At 39.6% G+C, this 8,486-nt stretch overlaps 1 pseudogene; it reads right to left on the bottom strand.

Moving 5' to 3' along the window:
• Positions 1-2,471: 2,471 nt before the first annotated feature.
• Positions 2,472-2,589, bottom strand: LOC126485357 (5S ribosomal RNA; annotated as a pseudogene).
• Between the last annotated feature and the right edge of the window lie 5,897 nt (positions 2,590-8,486).

Raw genomic sequence — 8,486 nt, 5'->3', positions numbered from 1 at the left:
CCTTACACGAGGCATCACAACAATGTTTAACCAGGCAACGCCGGTAAACTGCTGTTTGTGTATGAGAAATCGGTTGGAAACTTTCCTCATGTCAGCACGTTGTAGGTGTCGCCACCGGCGCCAAACTTGTGTGAATGCTCTGAAAGCTGATCATTTGCATATCACGGCATCTTCTTCCTGTCAGTTAAATTTCGCGTCTGTAGCACGTTCATCTTCGTGGTGTAGCAATTTTGGTGGCCACTAGTGTATAAGGAAGCTCGAAATAAAACTGATAGTTCCAGAACATTTTCATCCCTGGCCTGCTCACTGGGAAAAATCATTTCCTAATTGTTAAATGTGTCTGTTTCTATTAGAAGCTTTTCGCGAGCGCACTGATATATTCCGAAGTTTATGTATATGGTCCTACATAGTTTCAAGTTGAAGTTAATCTGCTGCCTCTTTGAAATATTAGCATTTCTATAGGATGTCAGTCGGTGTCGTAGAGCAGCAATAGTAGCGAAACAATTGAAGTGTTTTCGTTCTTTTTTAGTGATTGAAAGGTCTCTGTTGGATTCCTTTCATGTTAATTTCTTAAATCTGTTGTCATTTACGGCATACATTCCACTTCTAAATTTACTGTGGTCTTTCTGACTCTATCTGGGAGGAGACCGAGCAGTAGAACGTGTCACTTTTACACATAATCAAGAACGATGTGTCACACTACTACACTTTAAAACACAGTTTATATGTAATTCATGTCACACAGTCTCATACATACATCCGCTTTCTTTTATATACTGTATATGACAAGATACTGTCATCCCCCTTCCCTTCGGTGTGAGAGGATGAATGGGCAAATGTATTTCTAGTTTCATGCTTGATGGTAGCAGACAAACCTGTCTGCTAGAGAGCAGTAGGACCAACGTCGGAACAGGTACCAACGCTTTCTAAAAGCAAAAAGGTTTCTATTCTTAGTATGGTGCTGTCCATCCCTTGTCATGTTGGTATAGGAAGCTGCCTCTGTGGTCACTTCCGTTTGTATCTGTGAAGCACCCTAGGTAGGGGCCCACGGCAGTCGGTCCACGGCGAGCGTATGAAGTGGTAAGATCTCTGGCTAAGCGCGTCTCTGCCAAGTCTGTAGGACAATGGATTTCTTAAGTTCAGCCTAACTGAAAATTTAATCACCTCATTTCAGGTTTAGATCTAAAATATCTTATGTTATCTTAAATTGCAATGCAGTGTAATTCGAATGTGAAGTTCAGAATATCTTCCAGTAGTTGCTTTGTCACTACTTTGTGAGTAAAGTGGAACCACGAGTTGATGATCCATAACTCAAACTAAGATCATCGATCTTAAATGCGAATGTGCGTGAGATTATAACGTCACCTCTTGACAATATTTTTCAATATAGCAACTTTTCTTTATGTTCAACCCACGTGAGACCAGTACCACGTGCTTATACAATTGTTTGACTCATCAGGTTAATAGTAAGACGATAGTAACCAGTTCAAGGTTTTCTTTTGTAAATTGCGTTTCGATGTAATTTATTTTAATTATCAAAATTATTGTGGGGTTACACTCTTTGTGTAAACCAAGTTGACCACGTGAAGAATGTGGTGTAATCATCAAAGTAGCCCTCAGCTATTCTTTTCGGGAAGATTTCACTGAGAGTTAGTATGAATTTAGTATACCAGTGTGTGGTAATTTCATGACGGACAGGATTGTGCTACGAACGTAACTTCTTTGGGTGAAAATTGAATCGGTTGATTGTGGTTAATTTCCTCTTGCATATGTTTCAACGTTCTTCGTTTGTTATTTTATGAATGCAGTGTTGTATGCAGTCTCCCAATCTTGGCTCCATATTTGATGTGTTCCGTAAGATTACAAACTCACATTTTCACAATCCTAAATAAGGCACCAGTTTAGTTATGAATCAAGTTTAATATGCTGAAATTTTAGCGGAACAATGATCAATGTTAAAATAAATGTCCAAATATAAACTGATATATTTCTTTTTATTTAAATTCTCTTTTTATATATATATCACCGGTTGTTGCAAGATGATTATTAAAAGATTATAATTAATGTTAGTCTGGTTGGGAATTTGGTAAGCTAGACTGGATACCTGGTGAAACAGTTGCTCAGTAATGCAAGGTTAACTTCCCCGGATAGCTCACGGCTTTTAACCCACTTTTATTGTCTTGAATATCAGCACCGCTTTCAGAACTACTTAATGCATCAACATTACATGATAACGGTATAAAGAAACTGTTCAAAAAACACCTCACACTTTAAACTGAGCCTCGGAAGGCCCAACGGTATCGACCGGCCGCCGTGTCATTCTCAGCCCACAGGTGTCACTGGATGTGGATATGGAGCATGTGGCCAGCACACCGCTCTCCCGGCCGTATGTCAGTTTACGAGACCGGAGCCGCTACTTCTCATTCAAGTAGCTCCCTAGTTTGCCTCACAAGGTCTGGGTGCACCCCGCTTGCCAACAGCGCTTGGCAGACCGGATGGTGACCCATCCAAGCGCTAGCCCAGCCCGACAGCGCTTAACTTCGGTGATCTGACGGGAACCGGTGTTACCACTGCGGCAAGGCCGTTGGCCTTCTCACACTTTACACTTGAAAAATATATTGTCATGATAAACCACTACACGCTGCTAATCCATAATTTGCGAGAGATGACATTCTATAAATTGAAGACGTAAAGAACACTAATTACGAAATAAGGTGAGACCTAGATAAGATAATACACAAGTGTCGAAATACGTCTTGTGGACGAAATGTTTTATTCCACACTCTGTCTCTCTCGGCTAAGCATTAGCTAATGAACATACACATAGCAGTTACAGCTCGCAAATTAGGTCTCGCAAGAAACAAAACATAGAATACTGCAAGAACATCGGAATTTCGTAAAACACACTAAAAACCATTATTATAATCTGGATTACTACGCACATCCGTAGGTCCATATTCACAATGAAGTACCGGGTATCGCGCTTTTCAGTGCTGTTTCCGGAGTGCCGATTTTCGTAAAGTACTGTGTCTTGATTGGTTCTTCATTACGGCATCATGTATGATCTGCTAATGCCATAGAAAATAGCTACTTGGAACTACGTGAATAGCTGAAATTAGGCAAGAGCGCAGATTGAAACTTTTGTTTCAAATAAATTGACATCATCAGCGAAAAAGAGTAGTCTGTTTTAGTTTATTAAAGTAACACAAGCACGGAAAACTTTCAAATGGATGAATGCAAGCTGTTTTTTAATAAGTTTGGAAAATTGACTATAACGTTGTGCAGGACGATTAATGCTTGGTCTGCTAATAATTTGGAAATAAAATGAAATCAGAAATTTGAAAAATGTTATTTTTTATAATAACTTATTACTTTAGCTAATGTGGCTATGTGGATTTATTTAAATTCTGTTGACTGCTCCCACTCAAAGTCAGTTTTGTTTTGATTTTATGGGGGAGCTGCCTCACTGCGAATAGTCACCTTTGGAAAAATTTCTTCTGACGCACTCTGACTGCTTCTGTAGGTATGAAACCACGAGAGGCCAATCCTCCAACATGTTTCGGTCGCCCACAAATGGTAGAATACTCTGCTCGAACGCAAGTTGCGCTCTGCGCAAGTACATGACTATTCCATCAAACCTACTGGTCCATATTGACGAGCAGCAGCTCGTCAGAGAGTCACTCGTTTCTCACCAGCCACGTCTCGTATCCGCGCATCATACTTACTAATCAAACCAGCCTGAATCTGTAAATATTTAAATTAAATTCAATGCGGTATAAGAAGTTGAAATTTTATTGAAGTCGCTCTGCATTTGCTTGCATCCATTCAGCCGTTCCCCCCATGTCGAACAGCACCCTCAGAGAATAGTGTGAGTGTGCTGCTTACCCGTTGTATAAATCGGTTAGGTTTATTCAGAATATTTGCACTCCCACCTCGGTTTTTCTTCAGGGCTTATTTCCATCCCTAAAGTCTTTCCTTGCGTTCACATTCACTGCATTGTCTCAACCAGAGTCTCCCCTTTTTAAAAATAACACTTTCGGAAATAAATTGAATGTCCTTCCATTGTAGCTTTATCCTAGAATCTACAATTAGTCTTTTTCACAAAACATTTTTGCTTCTGAAAGGTTGCTGAAGATGAACGTCGCAAGTTCACACCCATTCTATTTAATTATTGTTTGTTGCCTCTTCTGAAAACCTGTATCTCTTTGTTGTTTCTAAAAATTAAAAATTGTGCCTGAACATTATGCCTAAAAATTCAGCTTCTCTCCAAAACTGAATCTCTTCCTCTTCTGTGTCGTGTTATGTGGAAAATTTAACGGTCTTCGTCTTGCTTGTATCTATTTTTATTGAAAGTAATAGTCTGCAAAATTTACTATCACAATTCTTTAATAATTTGAAGCTCTTCTCCTGTGTTCTGACAATTTTTCTTGTGATGTAGCCTTTGCTCTACATCAAATACATTAGTGTGTAGTGAAAATGCGGCTAACATAGTGGATAAAAATATTAACTCTACCACAAAAATATAGCGAAGTACAGTCAACCAGCCTCATCATGATCAGATGCAGGGGAATCAGTGTGTTGGGTAGTTAACGTAACTGGTTTCGTAATTCCCTTTATCTGCTACTCAGGATGTAGCGTTGTGGATCTAAATTTCAATTCGGTTAAACTCTTTGATTCTGAAACTTCCTGGCAGATTAAAACTGTGTGCTGGACCGAGACTCGAACTCGGGACCTTTGCCTTTCGCGGGCAAGTGCTCTACCATCTGAGCTACCCAAGCACGAGTCATGACCCGTCCTCACAGCTTCAGTTCTGCCAGTATCTCGTTTCCTACCTTCCAAACTACACAGAAGCTCTTCTTGATTCTGTTATCATATAAACAAGAACTGGCCCGGCAGCCAAATTACCATATTGTGTTTGTGGCGGAGGTATCGCTTTTTAAGGTGGTGTGAGATATTGTATTTTGAGAAAAGTAGAAATAAAATTTGTCTTCTGTCCTTTAAATAGCGTTTTTCCCTTTCCAGATTACAATTCCTAGTAATAGCTTCGTTAACAGGACTTTAGTATTTAGGTACCACCACTACTGCGATGTCAACTTCCCAGAAAGACGTATCTATGAACATGACAATAGGCTGTACCAAGTGAAGCTCTAATGATGAAGCTACAACTATTTCTTTCCGTTCCTGTGTTTTGCCCCGAAGGCCATGCAACCGTTTCTCTCAGTATTTTAAGAATTTTCTGAAGTTTTACTGGATAAGGTTACATTTGTTTAAAGTTTCGTATTTTTTTCAAAAAATTAATATATTATTTTGATGAAGGAGAGCCGCTGTATTAGTTGGTAACAGTTGAAGAGATTTCATTAACTGTAGTGTGAAATCAAATGGCTCAAATGGGTCTAAGCACTGTGGGACTTAACATCTAAGGTCATCAGTCCCTTAGACTTAGAACTTCTTAAACCTAATTAACCTAAGGACATCACACACATCCATGCCCAACGCAGGATTCGAACCTGCGACCGTAGCAGCAGAGTGTGATATCAGTTTGCTGGTTTGCATAAAGTCTACAGTCGGAAAAATATATCCCCTACTGTTACTGCCTCACATTGACAATTAGGTTTATATTCAGTAAGTATTCGGCGAACATGGCTGGAGAATGATCCATGATAAATCACAAGCGAATTATGAAATCTATCAACTTTGCATCTACTTTAATTAACCTCTGACTTCGAAACGTACATTGTCATAGTACAGGGTGGGCAAAATAAAAGTGGTCCGTAAAAGTCATGTACCTTAAGATAGGCAACACAACTTAATCATTCGCACCTGGGGTCGATGATGTAAGTTGGGTTGCCTGTCTTAAGGTGCATGACATATTTTCCAGGTCAGTTTTACTTTGTCGCCCTGTATAAACCCTACTGATATGACAGTGGACGATTTTTATTATCAAGTTAGCCATTTATTTCAGTGATGTAGTTTTGTCAGTAGTATGAGGGTTGTTTGACAAGCCTGGTAAATTTCCATGAAAGAATGAAACATTTTTGTTGCGTCTTCATGGTTAGTAAACTTCATTATTCCAAGGATCGTATAAACAAATCCAGCAATGTACAACATACAGTTCGTTGTTGACAGCTCTCTGAATTGGTCAGTGTGTCGACTTCGATTGAAAGTGACGAAACCGAGTTTCGTGCCGTTACTAGATATTTTCATATGAACAGCTGGAACGCCGCAAAAATAAAAGCAGGACTGGATAAAGATCACACAGACTGCCTTTTAATCCCTGTTGGTCCATCATGGCCAGGGAACATCGGCTGGTAAGTAATTTTCAGTGTCAATAAAATTCACCAACCGCTGTGTACTTTAAGACATCTTTTTATTTTATTCTGAAAGCAACCAGTTTCGGCATTTCATTATACCATCTTCAGGCCCCATACGCTTCTATCCAAATAAACGAACTTGTCATATAGCGCCATAAATCACTGGACATCGTGAACTCAAGTTGCTGTTACGTCCTCGTATGAAGCAATTGAATAATGATTGGAATTCACCATGACCAGTGATTTATGGTGCTATATGACAAGTTCGTTTATTTGGATAACAGTGTATGGCATAACGAAATGCCGAAACTGGTTGCTTTAAGAATAAAATAAAGAGGTATCTTAAAATACAAGCATGTTCGTGAATTTTATTGACACTGGCCATTTAATTTTGGATTAACAAATTTAAATGTAGACAGATAAGTAGCAAAGACGAAGTGCGCTCTGGTCCTTCTATTGAGGTCACCACAAAGGAAAGTATTGACAAAATCCATGAACGGTAATGCAAGAGCACTGAATCAAAATTCCTGGGACTGCAGGCATCTCGACTGAGCGAGTGCATCGTATCCTGCGCGGAGAGTTAGCTATGCAGTAGCTGTCTGCTAGGTGCCGAGATTGCCCACAGTCGACTAAAGCGCTTCAGGCACAACATTTTATCACAGTGTCCGCGATGTTTAATCGCAGTGCGCAAGGCATTTTGCGCCGATTTGTCACTGTTGAGGAAACCTGGATTCATATCACACATCAGATTCAAAACTGCAGTCGAAACAACTTAGAAGGCTGGTGATTGCGCCAAAGAAGGCAAAGAGCATTTTGTCAGCTGGTAAGGTGATAGCCACTGTTTTTTGGAAATCCCATGGAATAATCCTCATAGATTATTTGGAAAGAGGCAGAACCATAACTGCAATCTATAGCGCTTCGTTGTTGGATCTGAGACCTGGTAGTCAGGGAGAGCAGGATAAGGCAACGATTGTGGATGGGGCCGTAATCAGCTACCGTTGACTACCGTAACACATACACTTTATTTGAGGAAATAATTTTCAACAATCATTTTAAAGGAATTTACTACACTAACGGCTGAAGGTTTTACTAAGAAAGAATTCAAAAATATTTGTCGGCTGAAGGCCACAAGCAATGTTACAAACAATTAACGGCTGAAGGCCTGAATTACAAGTGAGGAAGGCAATTACACGTTAAAACATTAATTTTAAGCAATTATGACAACTTGACCAAGTAAGATGGAGTGATCCACAGACAGTGTTCCACGGATCGACCTGAGAAAGGTCACTACTACAGCTGTGCAAGTGGTGAGACTGGCAGCCAAGAGTAATGTTCATCTAAGGAGGGCAACTCAAACCAGAGGCAGTGTAAACGCCTATCAGCCCTCTTACCAAATCCACCTGACGCCAGAGAACCAGTACAATGATGGAATAATTCAGGCGAGGGCGGAGTGACAGATAGCACTGCGTCTCCAGAATCTGGTGTTTGAAATACCAAAAGGCAGAAGGAACCACCATAACAAAGGTAGGAAAGGAAAACAATTATTCATACCCCAATTGAGGAAGCTGTCAAATTACACGCCATGCCGGACAACATCGGCAAGACAAGGAAAAGTACACTGCCACAAATCATGCTAACCTCCAGGGAAGGTAACTGTGGCGTTAGCGGCCACTGGACAGTAAGATACCGCTGGTCGCACTTCACCAATAACAGCTGTAGTGTAACGACGTAAGTTTTGTATGAATGATTTTCTTTTGACATATGACCATGTGCAGACTTCGTCACCTACGTCAGTTACAAAACACTTCAAAATTATTTAAATTCTATTTAAAGTTGTCCCTGAATGGTTCTTGAACGAAACTGTAATTAAAACATCATCATTTTAGTGGTATGCGCAGAATTACGTCACTCAGTCCAATTGGTTTGCGCAAACTTTTTTCAATTTAGATGTCGTTTGTTTCTTCTCAGAAATTATATTAATGCAAGTTATCTGCTTTAATAAATATTAAAACCACATTGAATAAACTTTTAAGACTCAGACTCGCGACGAACGCTGTCAAAAATTAATAATCTTGTCAAATAAATCAGTAATACTTCTTCCTTAATATAATTCTTCATAAATAAATTCTCAGAACACGTATTTAAACTTTTGTAGTACACACTAGTTTATTATCT

The sequence above is a fragment of the Schistocerca serialis genome, chromosome 6 (genome assembly GCF_023864345.2).
Source record: "Schistocerca serialis cubense isolate TAMUIC-IGC-003099 chromosome 6, iqSchSeri2.2, whole genome shotgun sequence".
NCBI classification, from domain to species: Eukaryota; Metazoa; Arthropoda; class Insecta; order Orthoptera; family Acrididae; genus Schistocerca; species Schistocerca serialis.
This window is presented reverse-complemented; position numbering and strand designations above follow the sequence as displayed.